Here is a 20,126-nt window from a genome sequence, read left to right on the forward strand (position 1 = left end):
CGCAGAACCCCCCCTCGCCCGAGATCAACGCGCCCTGAGGTACTTGAGCATTCAAAGCCTGTTCTCCGCCTGAGAACAGGGGACCGCGGGCTTGTTTGCCCCCGCCGGTCACTAAAAACGGCAGCCCGGTCAGCTCTGCTCCCAGAGCTGTGTTAGACCTCCATGGATCCCAAACAGGAAGTCATTTCTATTTCTTTTCTCTTCCTTCTCTCTAAGAATTTTCTCTTCTCAAATCTCTTCACATCTCCCAGCTACTCTCCATTGAGGTTTTCTCCTCATTTTATATTCTTGCAAATTGCAATTAATACGTAATAGTTGACCGGTTCTTGTTATAGTTGGGGTAAAATCTTGAAATTCAAAAGATTGTTTGCACCTTGCAGTCATATAAACCCTGTTTTATTGACTTCTGTTTATTTCGCAGGAAATGGAGTTTAAAGTTCTTTCTCTAAACTTTCGGGGTCTAAATAATGTTATTAAATGCAAAAGGGTCCAGGCTACACTGCTGAAACACCGTCCAGATTTTTTGTTACTCCAAGAAACACATCTTTCAGCAAAGGTGAAACAGGTATTCAAATCTAGCTGGTGGAACCACCAATACCTAGCTCATGGTAACTCCAAATCCAGAGGGGTGGCAATTCTTATTTCGGAGAATGTTAGATCTGAAGATATAGTAGTAGAAAAGGACCAGGAAGGTAGATACCTATTCCTTAAGGGTAATTTCGACACAAAGAAACTGACACTTGCGTCAATATATGCTCCCAATTCTAATCAGATTTCATTTTTAAAAGAGACCTTTTTCAAACTTAAAGTGTTTCAGGAGCGGGACATTTTATTAGGGGGGGACCTAAACTTAATAGCTGACCCTAAACTAGACCATTCAAAACAAAACAAAAAAAGAAAATCCAAATCTACTTCACTTGGGCTAAATTCATCTAAAAATAATCATCTTGCTAATATCCTAAAACAATTAGATCTACTTGATGTGTGGAGAAATCAACATCCTACTGAAAGGGACTATACTTATTTTCCCCCCAGATTTGAAACATATACTAGGATTGATTACCTGCTGGCATCTCCAAATCTACTACAATATATCTCAAATTCAAAGATAGGCCCAATGAGGTGGTCTGACCACTCATGGGTAGAATGTGCATTAAAGCCCTCAGAACAAAAAACCAAAACACCAAATTGGAGTCTTAACAAATTTCTTTTATTTGATGCTGCAGCTCAAAAAGACATATTAGAAGAAATACAAAACTACTTTAAACAAAACTTAAATTGTGGTGTTCCAATTGAAATAATCTGGGATGCAATGAAGGCTGTGGTTCGGGGCAAGTGTATTGCAATTGCTTCAGCCTACAAGAAAAAGAAAGAAAAAACTAAATTGGACTTAATGGAGAAAATATCTTACTTGGAAAAGGCCCATAAAAAAACATGTATTAAGAAAATCTATAAAAAACTTAAATGAAAGGAAAAAATTGGAAGCCCTAGAAACCACAACTATTCAGAAAAGTCTAGTCTTTCTAAAACAAAAATATTGGCAAAATAATCCCAAAAATCTGAAATTACTCTCTTGGAAAGTGGGGGGGAAAAGAGCCACAAGACTAATAAATCAAATAAGAGATGAGGATGGTCAAATTCAAGTAAAATCAGAATCTATTCTTGCAGTCTTCCAAAATTTTTATAAAAATCTATATAAGTCAGACACTCCAAATTTAGAAACTGTCAATAACTACTTGGGAAAAGCAGGGCTGCTTAATAAGATTACAACAGCTCATAAACAAATGGTTGATCAGCAAATCTCAATTACAGAAACTCAAGAGGTGATTAAAAATTTGAAAAATAATAAGTCCCCTGGTAACGATGGATTTCCTGCTGAATATTATAAAAAAAATTCACAACAGTTGGCCCCTCATCTTACTAGTGTTTGTAATGCAATATTAGAATTTGGTGTAATGCCTCCCTCCTGGACTGAATCACAAATGGTGGTTCTCTTAAAACCAGGAAAGGATGCTACTAATCCTGCTTCGTATTGCCCTATAGCTCTATTGAATCAGGATATGAAAATATTCACAGCCATCCTAACAGCCAGATTAAACAAAATAATTTCTAACTATATTAAGGAAGACCAATCTGGCTTTATACCAAACCGCCAACTAACAGATAACATAAGAAAAACACTGAATATCATTAATTTTGGGAAGCAAGATAAACTTAACACTCTTATTTTGGCGTTAGATGTGGAAAAAGCTTTTGATCGCGTGGAAATCCCTTACCTTATGGAACTATTATGGAAAATGAATTTTGGAGATAACTTTCTCAGAGCAATTCAGTCATTATATGCTATCCCCACTACCTCCATCAAAATTAATGGTCATAAGTCGGGGAAAATTAATCTACTTCGAGGCACTAGAAAGGGATGTCCACTATCCCCACTTCTTTTTGCTCTGGCTATTGAACCATTTGCAAACCATATTAGATCATCTCCCAACATAAAAGGCGTTAATATTAATAACAAAGAGTACAAACTTTCTCTGTTTGCCGATGATATGGCACTTTACCTTTCAGACCCTGTGTTTTCAATGTCTGAATTAGAGACAATTATGAAAGAATTCTCAAAAGCCTCAGGCCTAACCATCAATAGCAACAAGAGTGAAATTTTCCCAATATATTTACAGTCAGACTTGCCCAATCTCATCAAAAGCAACGATCAATACAAATGGGTTAAAAAACATTGGAAGTACCTAGGAATTAAAATACCTATAAATTTAAATGATCTCCTGAGCATCAACTTTAGCGAAATCAATCAGTCAATCAACACTCTATTACAGGAATGGGGGGGGGGGAATTACCTAACCTTGCTCGAGAGAATTAACCTAATCAAATCATTTATTTTCCCAAAATTTCTATTTATGTTCCGGGCAATCCCTATCGTAATACTAGACAAAAATTTTGATCAATGGCAATTTAAAATTAGTAAATTCATTTGGAATAATAAAAAACCCAGAATATCATTGGAAACTTTAAAAAGAAAAACCAGCAGAGGTGGACTAAATCTTCCAGATCTGAAAACCTACTATGAGGCTAATCATTTGAAAAATCTGGTGGTAATAGCAAATGATTTAATTGGGCTAGATTGGAAAGACATTGAACAGAGTTACCTGCAAGGAAGTCGTTTAAGTGAATGCATTTGGAACACGAATTTAGAATGCCCCTCTACACTAAAAAGCAATCCCTTTTTATTAAGCGATATTAAAATCTGGGACAGAATGAAATCTAAATTAGTCCATCCATTCTCTGTAGTCTCATCTATTGCAGGACAGCACTGGTTCCCACCAGCTCTCAGCACCCACTCATACAGATGGTGGAGGCTGAACAATGAAACTAGAATAATAGATATCCTTGATAAAAAACAATTACAAGAAAAAGCAAAAATAGAACAAGGCAACACGACAAGAGCCCCATGGTTTGAATATCTTCAGATCAAGCATCTCTTTGAGTCGCCAAAACTCAAAGAATCTATAGGCAAGCCACTAACAAGCTTTGAAAGAATCTTAAAAGGAAGATCAGTAAGACAGAAGGGTATCCTGTCTAAAATCAATTCAATTCTATTGGAAGAAAAACAAAAATGCAAAATTTTGTCTTATCAAAATATTTGGTTCAAGGAATGCAAAATTGACCCTTCAAATGATACATGGAACATGATTTGGAACTCAAAAAATTTCCGTACAAATATAATAAACATCAAGATGCAAACCATAAAACTGATTTCACATTGGTATATGACCCCAATCAAGCTCCATCATGTCAATCAATCTCAGTCAGCCACCTGTTGGAAGCAATGCGGTCAGCTGGGCACATATTTTCATTGCTGGTGGGAATGTAAATACATCAGTTCTTTTTGGGATAAAATAATTAAGGAAATTGAGGTCATAACAAGTTATGTGATACCTAAGTCTCCAGAAGTAATATTATTAAGCTATTGGGAAAATCCTGGGATTCCTACTTCTAGCCTTAATATTATATTCTCACTTCTGGCACTAGCGAAATTATCAATAGCTTCCTTCTGGAAACAAAAATCAATCCCATCCATAAATAACTGGAGAAGTCGCATATGGGATCATTTTGTCATGCAGAAGATTTCTGACCAGCTGGCACAGAGAGAAAACCCGAAACATAAGTCTTGTTTTCTTGAGCAATGGCTACCAGTACTTGATTATTTAACCAAAGATGAACAATGGTCTAACAACAAGGTGAAACAAGACTTATACTATTCCTTGGCCTATCTTTAAATATTACACAGTTTTATTTACAAAAGCGTTATCTGACCCTTACACCACTAGGCAATTTATAACCTGGTCACTGCAAATCAGAGATGTGTTTTCAATAATTGTTACATCATTTTATTTGTTTTAATTAATGTTAATGTTCTTGTCTAGACTAGATAGTAGTTTAGACGTTGATAGTTGTTGGCTGTTACTGAAAAGTACACTATTAATTTGTTTAAAATTGAAGTTGTTCTTGTGAGTTTTTTTGCAAATAATTTCCTGTGACGATAAATAATTTAAAATATGATTAGTGTCAGGATTGTCTGATGTACAAATGGTTTGGTAGTATTTACAGAATTAGTTTGAGTTTTTCCTGGGTGCCTTTAATAGCTTGTATAGAATGTGAGGAGGTTTTTTCCTTTAATTTTCAAGCAAGTAAGTTTATAGATTGGGTGGCCTTTTTTGTGTTCATCTTCTAGTTTTCTTATTCTAGATATCATTTCATTTCTAATGTTTTCTTTTTGCTCTTCATGACAGGAGGCAATGGAGATGAATTTCCCTCTAAGTACCACTTCCATAGCATCCTACACGTGGATTTGAGGAATGCCACATAGTTTGTTTCTATTGTTTAATTTCTAAAGAGACTTCAGAAGAAATTTATTTGTTAAATAAAAGTGATTTATTTAGTTTTCAATTTGTTTGATGTCATTTATTCTCAGTGTACATTCTGTCCAAGCATATTCTGTCCACAACTTGTCACCAATCCTTGATGTAAGAGTTTGACTAATTAATTTAGGAGATAAGAATATGTCATTTAAATATGTAATTTAGAAGATAAGAATATGTAATTAATCCTTGTGTATATATTGTGGATAGAAGAGAAGTATGTATAGTCTGTTACCAGTGGGTTTTGAAGATGTCACTAGATCAATAGATAAAGCCTAAGAGCCATTAATTGATCTTAGCAGCTTAGTAACTGTATTGTTAATTTTAATTGCTTTGACACAATAGGAAGTAAAATTTAAAAGTTCATTCAGAGAGGAGTGATACAAATGTTTACTGCTGCTGACACATTGATTTACCCGTGCTGAACGAAAGCAGAATTGAAAGCCAAGAGAATCGTGCACTCTGCATGAAGACAGCTCGCCAGGTTGTTTTGATCTACAAGCAGTTCTCCACACTGAAAGCAGTGAAAGCAGCTTTCTCAGTAATCATGCTTTGCGGTATTATCCAATAAAATTTTTAAAGTTTGTATATGTACACTCACACATTATGCAATGCATTTATATTTTGTATCACTTTCATATTTATCAAAATACTTAATTTCACAGGTCAAGGGATGGCGTCATGGAAATATAAATAATAATAATAACTGTGCTTATATACCACTCTTCTACACATATTAGTGCCTCACCCAGAGCAGTGAACAAGTTAGTGTTATTCTTATCCCCACAATGGAGCTGGGGCTGAGAGGAGTGGCTGACCCAAGGCCACCTACTGAGCTCATGTCAGTAGTGGGATTCAAACCAGTAGACTGCTGATTATGGTTTAGAACACATACTTAGTGAAACATATGCATTCTAAATAACGTTGTATGAACTTCACTGTAGTTCTTTTTCTAGTACGGTGTATAACTGGTGCTTCTTTTTCTTTGACAGCCAATTAAAAATAGTGAACAGTATCAGATAAATGTTCTGTAATTGTTAGCAGAGACCAAGGATGACCTGGTCATGTAACTTTTCCTGTCATTTTTACTATCCATATCTCTTACCTTGCAGCTGGGCATAGTGGTACTTTTGGCTAGGTAGAATGTCACATGATTGGAAATAGTAAAAAAGAATTAAATTATGATTGGTTTTATATTTATCTATGTTGTCATATGAAAAGATCTTAGATTTCCGCATAAGATAATATATAAAAATGGTAATCCAAATAGCAGATCAGGGTTTTGGCCAAAAGAAATCTCATGAAGATCTAGGCAGGAAACTTATCCTTGTAATATGTGCTACGGTAACTTGAATGCATTTCATCGTTAATCTGACTGAGTTAGATTTCATTAAAAAATGTTAGGAAACTTAATTCTTGTGTTCATCTGTTCTATTTTTCTATGTTTTATTTAAATAATCATTTGTATTTTGATACCTCACTTAATGAAAAAGACTAGCGTTTGTTAATGAAAGAAGCCATTAAACTCTTAGGAGTTTATTTTGTACTGACAAATAGTTTCTCTAAAACAGAGAAACGTGTTTTCAGTTATCACTTGAAGGTTTCAAGCTGCTCAAGATTTAAGATAAAACTACCGAGTATTTAATACTTTTTATTTAATGATTAAAAGTTATGTTCAGTATTTATGCCTAATATGATTATAGAAGCAATACTGTTTGAATTATATATATATACTTATTTGAGTTGGATTGTTAGTAAAATTACAATTTTATGAAATTTTTTCCTTTTTATAACATTACAACATTGTGCCACAAGTTTTAAGTTTTGCATGAAGAGGTTGCCAAAAATAAACATCCCCATCCCCATCCCCATCCCCATCCCCATCCCCATCCCCATCCCCATCCCCATCCCCATCCCCATCCCCATCCCCATCCCCATCCCCATCCCCATCCCCAGACCAAGACCAAGACCAAGACCAAGACCAAGACCAAGACCAAGACCAAGACCAAGACCAAGACCAAGACCAAGACCAAGACCAAGACCAAGACCAAGACCAAGACCAAGACCAAGACCAAGACCAAGACCAAGACCAAGACCAAGACCAAGACCAAGACCAAGACCAAGACCAAGACCAAGACCAAGACCAAGACCAAGACAGCCAGGCCCCCGGGGGTCGCGGCTGCGCCGCTCCCCCCGACGCCCCCCGCCCCGCCGTACGCACCCCCAGTCTCTGCAGTTCAGTGGTGTGCGATTTGGGGTCATCCAAAGATTGTTTGGGGGTTCAGAGAGCTTATATTTTCACCACTTCCTTATTCAAAGCCATGTCTAATACAGGGTGCTTGGAGGCAAGCCACATTCCCGGCCTTAAGTCCAGAACCAGAGACTGGATCAGCAACAGCACATGTCCTCTTTTAGGGGACAATCTCTTGAGTTCAGATCTATGTGATTTGGGGTGACTAAAGTATTTTTCTGCTGCAGCTGCTGCCCCTTTTTTCTTATTGAAATGTTCTGGGGGAGTCCTATTTTGAAGCTGTTTACTCAAGATCTGGGTTTTGTAGGACGACCCAGTATAGGTCCCCTTAGAGTGCTGAGTCTTATTAATATGGAGGTGTATAATATGTGCCCCTGCACATTTCATTTTGGAGTTATAGCTTTTCAGTTTCCCACTATATTTTTCTTTGGCTTTGCAAATAACGAATAAGGAATAAGGAACTGCGAATAAGGAACTGGGAACTGGGAACCAACTATGAAGCTGAAGTTGGTTACTTATTCCCAGTTCCTTATTCGCACTTCCTTATTCGTTATTCGCAAAGCCAAAGAAAAATATTGTGGGAAAACTGAAAAGCTCTACACTCCAAAATGAAGTTTGCAGGGGCACATATTATACACCTTCATATTCACAAGACTCAGCATTCTAAGTGGACCTATGCTGGGTCATCCTACAAAACCCAGATCTTGAGTAAACAGCTTCAAAATAGGATGTCCCCAGAACAATTCAATAAGAAGAAAGGGGCAGCAGCTGCAGCAGGAAAAAACTTTGGATCACCCCAAATCACACAGATCCGAACTCCAGAAACTGTCCCCTACAAGAGGACATGTGCTGGTGCTGATCCAGGCTCTGGTTCTGGACCTCAGGCATTGCATGTGGCCTGCCACCAAGCATCCAGTATTAGACATTTTTTGAATAAGCAAATGGTGAAAATATAAGCCCCCTGCAACCCCAAATAATCTTTGGATCACCCCAAATCACATACCCCTGAACTCCAGAGCCTGTCCCCCACAAGAGGACATGTGCTGGTGCTGATCCAGTCTCTGGTTCTGGACCTCAGGCCTCATATATGGCCTGCTTCCAAGCACCCATTATTACACATGGCTTTGACTATGGAACTGGTGAAAATATAAGCCCCCTGCAACCCCAAATAACCTTTGGATCACCCCAAATCACACACCCCTGAACTCCAGAGACTGTCTCCCACAAGAGGACATGTGCTGGTGCTGATCCAGGCTCTGGTTTTGGACCTAAGGCCTCGCATGTGGCCTGCTTCCAAGCACCCAATATTAGACGTTTTTGAATAAGGAAATGGTGAAATTATAAGGCCCCTGCAACCCCAAACAATCTTTGGATCACCCCGAATCACATACCCCTGAACTCCAGAGCCTGTCCCCCACAAGAGGACATGTGCTGGTGCTGTTCCAGTCTCTGGTTCTGGACCTAAGGCCTCGCATGTGGCCTGCTTCCAAGCACCCAATATTAGACTTTTTTTGAATAAGGAAATGGTGAAATTATAAGCCCCCTGCAACCCCAAATAATCTTTGGATCACCCCAAATCACATACCCCTGAACTCCAGAGACTGTCCCCCACAAGAGGACATGTGCTGGTGCTGATCCAGTCTCTGGTTTTGGACCTAAGGCCTCGCATGTGGCCTGCTTCCAAGCACCCATTATTACACATGGCATTGACTATGGAACTGGTGAAAATATAAGCCCCCTGCAACCCCAAATAATCTTTGGATCACCCCAAATCACACACCCCTGAACTCCAGGGCCTGTCCCCCACAAGAGGACATGTGCTGTTTCTGATCCATTCTCTGGTTCTGGACCTCAGGCCTCACATGTGGCCTGCTTCCAAGCACGCAATATTAGACTAATACAAGGTTCTTGCCAGCATGCCACATAGGAGGGCTCAGCTCCAAAACTAGAGAATGGATCAGAAACAGCATATGAGCTGCGGCGGGGGACAGTCTCTGGAGTTCAGATCTGTGTGATTTGATCCAAAGATTATTTGGGGTTGCAGGGGGCTTATATTTTCACCAGTTCCTTATTCAAAAAAAGTCTAAAAGGGTTCTGGGGGCATCCTATTTTGAAGCTGTTTACTCAAGATCTGGGTTTTGTAGGATGACCCAGCATAGGTCCACTTAAGTAACCAACTTCAGCTTCGTCCGATCCATGGCAAATCAGGCCCGTTTTCAGCAGCTGCAGAGCGCAGGAGCGTTCCTGCACTCTGCAGTGCCTCAAAACTGGGCCCAATCTGTGGCAGAACGGCCCGTTTCAGGCGCATTCTGCAGCGCCCGGCCGTGTGATGACGTCACCCTGAAGTGACGTCATCGCGCCTGTGGGGGCACGCGCCCGCTTTGCGCCCGCACACACCCCTCTCCCAAAAGGTAAGTGCCAGGCCCCTGTCCCCCTGCCAGGAGATTGAGGGGGCCTGGCAACCCTAGTGAGCATACGGAGGCTGCCAGAAGGCAGAAAAAAGGGAATGTATGAAGAAGGGGATACAGGAGAAAGTGAACACCATGCAACTGGGCCCAGTTCAGCAGCACCCTGCAATGGGGCCATGGAGAGAGGCTGTTGAGGGGGTGGTGAAGAAGGGGAGCAGATAAAGGTGGGTGGGAGAGATGGAAGCAAGAAAAGGGGGAGAGGCTATGCAGGGCAGGGAAAGGAAAGAGGACATGGTGCGGGGGAAGAACATGAGATGTCCCCTCATAGAGTTGCTAACTCACTCTTGGAAAATTGGGGGAGTAGCGGCTGGAGAGGGGCAGGGTTTGGGGGAAGGACTTCAGCAGGGTATAACACTGTTAGAGTCCACCTTCCAAAGCAGTCATTTTCTCCAATGGCCCCGATTTCTGTCATCTGGACATCAGTTGTAATTCCAGGAGATCTCCAGCCCCCACCTGGAGGCTGGCAACCCTATGATGATTCCCCACTCATTTGATACTATTTGGTGGTGAAGAATGCAATCAAGTCATACTTGACTTATGGCAACCCCTAGCAGGGTTTTCATGGCAAGAGACTAACAGAAGTGATTTGCCATTGCTCACCTCTGCAAACTTTGTCTTTGTTGGACCCTGCTTAGCTTCTGAGATTTGATAAGTCTTGCCTGTGCTATGCAGGTCAGTTTAATACTATTTACCATAATATTTTTTTAGATTGAAGTGAGAGAGAGAGAGAGAGAGAGAGAGAGAGAGAGAGAGAGAGAGCAATCTCAAAATTTTAATAGTGTAGTGGGAACATCTAGCATTCATCTTATCCATGGTAAAGATTTTGCATTTCTATTAACTCTATTTGACCAATTCTGGTATATTAACTACCTCCAAAGAGATTCTAAGGCTCTATAGCTGGGTCAGTGACCTTTCACCTTTAAAACTTGCCATGGTTGCCATGGCAGCTAAAATCAGACTCATTAACTGGATAAACTAGAGACAAATATAAGCTGTTGTTCTGCAGCTAATTAATCTTCTGAGTTGTAGACCACACTCCATTTTTCACCCACCAAGTAATGTACACGTATGGAGCAATTTTATTTAAGTAAAAGCTTGATGTCACAATCTTACGGCGCTGAGTGTCCAATTCTGTTCAGGTTAAAAAATTAAAACACTGATTTGTGTTATTCTGAATTCTGTTAGGGAACGGTGTTTCACACATGTGCTTAACATGAGAAATCTCACAAGCCTGTTTTTTTTATCATTGTGAATTATTTTTATTGTTGTTGTTGTTGTTGTCACTACTACTGCTACTACTACTACTCTGTTTGTAGAATTTCATTCCCTTGGTCGAAGAACAAAAATGAAAGATTTATGGATGCCTATTTCTCACTGGGAAAGAAGGAAAGTGATCTGTTTGCAGGAGATATATTTTCAGGCACTTTGCTGAGGCACCCCAACCCCCCCTCGGTTCCTGACTGTAAAATAAGAAAACTATTACCCAGCTGGGGTAACAATAGGCTCCCACAGTGCTTTTCTGCTCAGACCGCAGCTGCCAGTGAAAGTGGAAACTACAACAGCAGGATAACATTCTTTTCTTACAGCCTGTTTCTATGGGCAAGGAGCCCTCCCACTGACTCGGTGTATTTTCTATGCAAAACTGTAGAAGAAGTGACATTTTAAAAGTTTTGACCTTTGTTGTTTTTTTAAAGGGGGTTTCTCTCTCTCTCTTTTTTTTTGCATGAACCAATGTATACATTTTGAAATTTGACAGTGTGTCTGTTAAGAACAGCAATACCATTACAGTAATAATAAAATGTTTCAAAATTCAAAAATTCTATATTGAGTCTAATGTACAGATAACCTTTGTCTGGAAAGGGTAGTGATGTGGAATTTGCAACCACCTCTGTTATTGTTGCAGGAAAAACCAGGCTACAGTGACAGACATCAGACAACCCTGAAATAGCGTGTTTATTTGCTCCTGTGGGATTTTTAAGGCAATGGTTTAAAACATAGTTCTGAAAACAGAGTACATCATAATGTGAGCCTGTTATGGAAGATCATGCTCCATATCTCTGACATGTACAGCCTACTTCCAAGGATTAGGCTGGGGAAAGTGGGTGTTGTTTTAGTTTACAATATAAATTGGATGTACCCACCATGGATTAGTCAACCCATATGTCAATCATAAATAGCACCCCTCCACATGCAACGCTGGGCTTTTCATAATGTGAGTCATGAAGGACCTTTCTTCCTGTATTACAGCAGATCTCAGGTTTATATAAACAATGAAAAGAAATTAAGAACCATACAAAAAGCTAGAGTAATGATGGCAATCCTGAGAGCACTTTCCTCAGAGTAAGTGCCGTTGAATAACATTGAACTTACTTTTGAGTAGAGCTGTTTATGATTGCTCCCTAAATAAGCTGGGCACTAGGGGAGGAGATCTCACTTAGGATTCCTCTTCCATGGACTCCGCTCCCCAGCACTTCGCCTTCCCTATGTGAAGAGCTGCATGGTGCTTACAAATGCTTTGTGCATGCATTACTGCACACAAAGTATAAACTAGTTAATGCTTTCAATATTTATATTGCAATTTCAGGAGTTCCAAACATTTCACTAACATTATTTCTGTGTATCTAAAAATGTTTTTAGCAAGTGATAAAAATCAGATGATAGATCATCAGCAAAGCTGCCAGTCCGTATGTTTAAAATGTGTAAACAAATAGGGTTTGTTGTATTATGTTCCAGCGCCATAATTAGTCATAGTCCCCTGCATTCCAGAAAGAAAGCTGAATGGGTTAGCAGTGAGATCTCATTTTCTTACATATTCTTGTTTTCTCTCCTTAGGCACCCAAAGCAGTTTACAGAACATTTCAGACTCCAAAAAAGTTAAAGAAAACACCAACATATCTGAGCTCATCCTAGTCTAACATGCCAACCATAGGCCTCAGACTAAGAACCAATGGCCAAGATTCCTTTGACTTTCACCCTTCAACTTGTGCCCAACAGCTCATGCCTCTGGCTCTTCCCAGGCTAAGTACCTGTAAAGAACGAACTTGGCCCAAACAGAACTCAGCTGCTCTTAGTTTTGTGCCAGCATTAACTGACTGCATAATTGATGGGTTGCAATAACTGATGCATCATCACAATTGTCATAATCTGGGTAAGAAAGATTTCCACCGAGTTTCAGTGTCAGTATGCGGCATTGTGCTGATGGGTCAGTGTTGTCCTGCTAGTAACGGTCACCATCACCAGATGCTCCATGGCTTCCTTTCAAAAGCATCTGCAGGCCACAGAAGCGCTGTTGAGCAAAGCAGGCATGTGGCTGGAGTGTGATTGGAGGCAGCTCACCCACTTGTCAACCCTGAAGTTATTTCAGGCACTGCAGAGTCTGCCCTACTGGGGGAAACCTATCTGCTTAATATTTGACAGTGATCTTTCAAAATGAGGTATCTCAGACGCAAGCTGTGCGCTTGCACCAGCTGTTTAACATGCCATCTGCTGATGATAATCACTCAAGGAGAGGGACACACTCTGCACAGCCAGTCTCTGCACTCCACTTCTTGATCTCTTGCAATATCCTCTGCCTCCCAAAACAGATATAAGGATCTTGCATTGTCTATTTTTAACCATTGTCTCACACCTTGTTTTTTACTATCAAAGCCATTCCCCACCCCTTTTATTTGAATTTGCACCATTGTAGCATAGGCATCTTTTTTAAAAAATAAATTTTTATTCTCAGCAATCTAATAAACATATGTACAATAACAAAGCATAATTTAACAATGCATGTGATTAACATTATTATACCAGAACAGCATAAATATTATATTATTGTGACATTTTTCTTTCCTTAAGTATACATATTTCTTTATCATTGTGAGACTAGAGTATTCAAAGCTTAAAAGTGATATAGATCCATACAAAATAATTCTATTGCATCAAAGTTCTAACTTCAAAAATTTCTGATATCAAGTTGTTGCACCTTGTATATCGTTAGTGGCAAGATAGTCTAAGAAAGGCTGCCATTTTTCTGTAAAATGTATCATTCTTGCATAATCTGTTGAGTGTTGCATGATATTTGTAGCGTAGGCATCTTGCTAAGACGATGACTAAGGTCACAATCTTAAGCAGGTTGACTCAGAATTAAACTTCACTGAATTCAGTAGTACTTTCTTCCATGTAAGTGTGCACTGGCCTGAGCCTATTTCATAGGCTTGGATCCAGTGCAACATATCTCAACTCCTTCTCAGAGAGCACTTTGGGCTGCAGCAGGAGGTGGCGGGGGTGGGGGGAGAGAAAGTTGCATTCCTTGGGAGGAAATAATTTCATCCATGGAAAAGCTGCACTGGATCCAAGTCATAACCCCCTCCCTGCAACACACATGATATTTCATGATTCCATCTCAAGTTACATTGCTCCCCTCATATGTTACACTGATGCGGCTGTTGCCTTTGGTGGAACAGTGGGAGCGGGGGGCGGATCAGTGTCCCATATTTCCATAGAGTTTCAGGTGAATTCTAGAGTGTCATGCTGATGTAGTGATGTCATGTGTAGGTACACGCCTGACATGATGCCACAATGTTGGCATAACACCATCATGACTTCACCCCTACCTAATCTCCCAGGGGTTTTTAGCACTGGGATGGCAACTCTACTAGTGACCTTATAACCATCACCATCACCATCAAGATGAACTCATTTAAGACACCTGAGTTCTTTGGAAGAAGAATAGGATATAAATGTGAGAAATGCCATGGCAATGGTTTGATAGTGCTGCTAACAGACAAATTTATCTGTACCTCATTAGCAGCTTTTAAGCTGTTAAATTCAGAAATTTCAGTCTCAGATTCTGGTTAGAAAGCTTCAGGTAAGGTCTGAAAACAGATGAAATTGCTTCTGAGTACAATTTATTTTGCGTGAGTTCTTCTTGTTTAACTCTTTCTATCAAGGCACACAGAGACTTTCTTTAGAGTTTAATTTTTTATTATTTATTAAAATAAACTATAATCTTTTTAATTGAGCAAGATAAATAAATATAAAGGTATAATAAAATGAATTCAATAAGAGACGAGCATATGCATCCAATTAGAAGTAAATCTTTTAACATTTCTCTGTTAAAGCTATAAATGATTTAAAAACAGATCCTTCTAGTTCACTATGCAGAGGAGTTAGCCGTGTTAGTCTGTAGTGTCGACACTACAAACAAGATACCGGTGTAGAAGAATTACACAGTTCAATTAATTATGAATTTATAATATTTTTATCCCTTCAAAGTGCAAAAGTGCTAAGTGTTGTATAAAACATAAATACCAATAATACAATAATAATACAATAATACAATAATACATCTGGTATCAAACATATATAACTGGTATCAAACATATATAACTAAGTCCTCATGAAAAGTTCATGGGTCAATGGAAATCTATATCTTCAAATATATTGCACAATGGCCCAAGGTGGCCTCCAAGTCCAGAAGACAACGTGGATGTTTAGCTGAACTCGTTTCTTCAGCTACGGGTTTCAGCCAGCATTTTCCAATACCCGTTTCATAGTTATTACTTCATCAGGCAATAGTGTCTATCCAGACTGTAAGAGAATTATATGCAGTAACTCCTATAATTCATAATTGGTGCCAACAATGTCCATCTGCTCTGTACATTGGACAAACCAGCCAACCTCTGCACAAAAGAATAAATGGACACAAATCTGATATTAAAAATGGCAATATCCAGAAACCAGTGAGAGAACACTTCAATCTACCAGGACATTTCATCAAGGACTTAAAGGTCACTGTAGTTCAAAAGAAACCTTTCGAAAACAAAATCCAACGGGAAGCTGCTGAATTGGAATTCATATGTAAATTTGACTCAGTCAGGCTGGGATTGAATAAAGACTATGAATGGTTATCTCATTATCAGAAGTAACGGACTTCCTTAACAGAAGCAAACTGATCTCCTTATCAGAAGCTACTGTTTGCATCTACTCCTCCCTCCCCTCTCCACCTATATATCTGAGCAGTTTCTTCTTGCCCTCCATGCATCTGACGAAGAGAACTGTGATTCTCGAAAGCTTATGCTACAATAAAGTTGGTTAGTCTTAAAGGTGCTACTGGATTCTTTTTGATTTTGCTAGTTCACTATGAAATGCATTGGAATTTCCATAGACATATATATTTCGCACCTAAAACTTCTTTATGAGATTTCCTTCATCAAAATCCTAGTTTCTTATCTTGGTGATATCCTTTTATACTAAATGACATTTGCTATCTATAAAGACATCTCTAAGATCTATACATGTGACAATAATATGAATATATGATTGGTCTTAGATTGAGCTGATTCTTCATATTTTCCATCATGTGACATTTTGCTAAGACAATTTATAATGCATAAAGCTGTACAAAATAAGGGCCCCATGGCACAGAATGCTAAGCTGCAGTACTGCAGTCCAAGCTCTGCTCACAACCTGAGTTCAATCCTGGTGGAAGCCGGGTTCAGGTAGCCGGCTCAAGGTTGACTCAGCCTTCCATCCTTCCAAGGTCAGTAAAATGGGTACCCAGTTTACTGGGAGTAAAGTGTAGATGACTGGGGAAGGCAATGGCAAACCACCCCGTAAAAAGTCTGCCAAGGAAATGTCGTGATGCGATGTCCCCCCATGGGTCAGTAATGACTTGGTGCTTACACAGGGGACTACCATTACCTTATTTTTAAAGCTGTACAAATCTTTACAGGATGTTAAAAAGATAGGTGAACAGATTATAAGTGGTCCATTCTACCAATTAATCTACCTTTTCCAGCTACTATTAACTGGTTTCCAAATGAAAAAAGAAACATCTGTGTTTTCCACAACTTTGCCAATAAGCTACATTAAAGGTTATACAAAGTTCACTTGGATTCACATGTATAACTAGAGTATCTGTGATTAAAATAATATTTCTACAACAGCATGAAACTCAGAATTCTAATATTTAGGCACATAAGCAAAAATCTTGTATAAAATATTGCAATCGCGTTAGGAATTTTGGATGGTGGAAAGGGAGGACAATTACTTCAATCCACAGTTATACCCTAAATCAGTAATCAATAACTAATGTCACATAAGACATAGTTAGTCCTTGATCTGTTGTGGCCCTCTGGGAGGACTCTAATCTTTCTTGTTATACTTTACTAGGCCAGAGAAAGAGCCTTCAGAATGACACTTCTATTTACTTGTACGTCAGCGTTTGTTGTACTGTTGGGAGGATCAAGAGATCCATCATAGTTCTCTCCAGTGCTACAGGTGACTGGTGTTTAGAAATATCACTCCATCTGTGGCTTTTCCCTAACAGGGAAGAAGAGCATGTATGGAAGGGGGGGCGGGAATTGTGCTGATTCATATTTCTGATTCTTTCAGCCCTAGTGCATCTTTGGAAGGGGTTGTGATCCCTAAGCATGGCAGAGCAAACAAGGACCGATCTGGCCGTGATGTTACAGTGGAGGGGTGTCCTTGGTCCCCTGCAGATTGTCTTGGGATAATGTGACTCCTAAGGCTTATTAAGTTAACCATCAATGCACATATGATCAGCAAGATTCAAGTCCAGTAGCATCTTAAAGACCAACAAGGTTCAAGGTTCAAGCTTTTGAGAGTCAGTCTCCCTAGGTCAGATGCACAAATGATGAAAACACAGAAGTGTATTCATTCATTGATGGCTGGGTGGTCAAGTGGTGAAGCGCAATAGCACAAACCTGTATCACACAAACAGAAAATGTTCAGTTATATATGCCAAAGATAAAAACAATGTAGTACATTTTAAGACCAGCCAAAACAACACGAATATACAACCTTTAGATTTTCCAGAACTCTTAATCAGGCTTTCTATTAAAAATAAGAGGGTGGGGAGGGGTTTTGCAAGACATGATCTTAAGGCCTTGCCTGCATCCTGAACAAAATGCTCCCACACCTTCAATGGGTGGTGTATGTGTGTCTAATATCAGCTTCTATCCTTGGCCTTCTGGGGATAAATTGCCCCCAAATAGAAGCCATTCAACTGGAAACATAGACACCAATAGTTGATCAAACATCTCATTAATGCAAAACAGAACACACAGGTCCCTTAAAAGGCCAAGAACAGAAGGAAAACATGGCAGCCCTTATATTAGCAATACTGGAAATTAGTTTTAGTTGATACATTATCCTACATCCTTTGTCTAATAATAAAATATTAAGGTCATTTTAGGAACTGCAAACAAGTGAGTAGGAGTGTACAATTTCCAAAACCGTTTTAAAAAATATACATAATTGCATATGGTACTTAATCTATTGTTTCACCAGCATATGTAATCTGGTAGAACATCAAGAAAGTGTTGGGTCACTCAGAGCCTGACACCTGACACAGGTTGGACACTTGTCAGCTTCCCTCAAGTTTTGATGGGAAATGTAGGCATCCTGGTCTTGCAGCTGTAATGGAGAGCCAAGTTGTAAAACCAGGACGCCTACATTCCCCATCAAAACTTGAGGGAAGCTGACAAGTGTCCAACCTGTGTAAGGCATCACTTATAGCTTGGCTCTCAGTAAGAAAGGGTGTCACATCACAACTGATATGTTCGAAGAATCAGTGATACTTACACAACCACAATCAAAATGATGAAGTGTATGAATGCATTACCTGAATGATGCATTGCAATTTCCCAGGAGCAGCAAGTAACACTTTCATTGTGAAAACTGACATCTCTCCATTTTTTAAAACCAAAACCTACCTAAATAAGACACGTGAGAGTGCTAAACTACAATTGGGAAATAAATACACATTGAGTTTACAGTAAAATAATTACATAAGAAAGCCCTAAGAGAAAGTGAAAAGAGTAGGAAAAAAACTGAAATTCATGTACTCTGGGAGAATGAAATTAATGAACCATTCTTCAATATTGCATAAGGAGTAGGCAGAAGTCTAATTTTAACTTCGACCACCTACTCAGGTCTCATAGCAACAACCCCATGGCTTTCTTTCACAACATTTCAAATGGACTGCTAAAATAGTTATCTCTCTTCCTTCGTAGATGCACCTTTGCATGCATAGATTTAGTGTATTGCTGTGGGGAGGGAAAGCATACCCAAAATCTGCATCTGGTTCACTTGGGTCCTTGTTCTTTACAAGGAAATTTATTTCCCGGATATGCTGTTCAAGTGGGCAGAAACTGAATTCCAGGTTTTGATAGAAAATGCATTTTGGTTGTTAAGCCAAATGATGATCTGAACTTTCAGAACATTTGACACTTCTGACTTTCTTTTAACTAAAGTCTTATGTCACCCCCACTGTTAGTGATGAATGAAAAAACAAGGAATAAGTATCCTATTTCCAACAGCGTTAAAAGGAGGAATAAAGAAAAAAACTATCCTAACAATTGTTCATGAAATCATCCCAGCTTGGAGTGAAAGGAAGGGGGCAAAAGATGGCACTGCGCTTCAGAAGTGCACCCATAAATCTATAATTAAAACAAATACAAGTTCCTGATATAGCTAAGCCACTTATATAAGATCTTATAAAAGCTTCATGTTGTTTTCTGTTTTCACCGTCACTGTGGTTCTTTGTACTTGAAGTTCATTTGAGGTCAGTAACGTATGAGGAACATCAGGCTTTTTAGCAGGATAAATTCTACTAGTAATCTCATAGAAATATGCAGATGTGTACCAAAAGGGAAAAATAATTAGTGGCTCAACATGAAATGCAAAAAGTCAATTCTGCAGTTCAGTTTAGGTTTCTTCTCATATCCAGTCCCAGAGAAAACCATTCATCTAATCCTTAGCATGCAATGTAAATTCTTCCAGGTATTTCCTGAAGGAGATCTCGGCTTTGGATCCCTTCCAGTCTGGCTTCCACCCGGGACACGGGATCAAGACACTGCTGGTTGCCCTCATGGATGATCTCCACAGACACCTGGATCAAGGTGGATCGGTGCTACTGATTTTATTAGATCTCTTGGCAGCCTTTGATACAGTCGATTATGATCTTTTGACCCACCACCTCGTTGATGTGGGAATACAAGGGACGGCACTACAGTGGCTTATCTCTTTTCTCCATGGTCGGGGACAGAGGGTGGTGCTTGGGGAGAAGTTGTCATCCCGTTATCCACTAGTGTGTGGTGTGCCACAGGGGCCAATACTCTCCCCACTGCTGTTTAACATCTATATGCACCTCCTCGCCCAGCTGGTGCGGAGTTTCAGGCTTGGGTGTCATCAGTATGCTGATGACACCCAGCTAGATCTGTTGATGGATGGATGGCCTGGATCGGCCCCAGTTTCCCTGGAGCATGGTTTTGGAGCTGTAGCTGGATGGTTGAGGCAGAGTTGGCTGAAGCTGAACCCCTTGAAGATGGAGATCCTGTACATGGGTCACGGGGGCATGGATTTGGGACCCCGGCTCCCTACTCTCGATGGGGCAGTGCTTACACCGGCACCAAAGGTTAGGAGCATGGGGGTGATCCTGGATACCTCTTTGAAAATGGA

The sequence above is a fragment of the Eublepharis macularius genome, chromosome 3 (assembly GCF_028583425.1).
Source record: "Eublepharis macularius isolate TG4126 chromosome 3, MPM_Emac_v1.0, whole genome shotgun sequence".
Classification (NCBI taxonomy): Eukaryota; Metazoa; Chordata; class Lepidosauria; order Squamata; family Eublepharidae; genus Eublepharis; species Eublepharis macularius.